Consider the following 408-nt stretch of genomic DNA (forward strand, 5'->3'; position numbering starts at 1 on the left):
CAGCGGTCGCAGCCATGCTGCCTCTTGATCTGCGAGGAGGAAGCAGAGAGATGGAGAAGTAAGGCCAGCAGCAAGAGCCAAGACCACAGCTCCTTGGTGCGCCCAGCCCAAAGCCCCAATGCCCGAGGGACTCTCCCAGTGTCTCCCTGCATCACCCAAAACGTCACACCTCACCCACACGCCTTCAGCAGGGAGGGTTACAAAGGGCGCAGCCATGCTGCCTCTTGATCTGCGAGGAGGAAGCAGAGAGATGGAGAAGTAAGGCCAGCAGCAAGAGCCAAGACCACAGCTCCTTGGTGCGCCCAGCCCAAAGCCCCAATGCCCGAGGGACTCTCCCAGTGTCTCCCTGCATCACCCAAAACGTCACACCTCACCCACACGCCTTCAGCAGGGAGGGTTACAAAGGGG

Source organism: Phaethon lepturus, unplaced genomic scaffold (genome assembly GCF_000687285.1).
Source record: "Phaethon lepturus isolate BGI_N335 unplaced genomic scaffold, ASM68728v1 scaffold37462, whole genome shotgun sequence".
NCBI lineage: Eukaryota > Metazoa > Chordata > Aves > Phaethontiformes > Phaethontidae > Phaethon > Phaethon lepturus.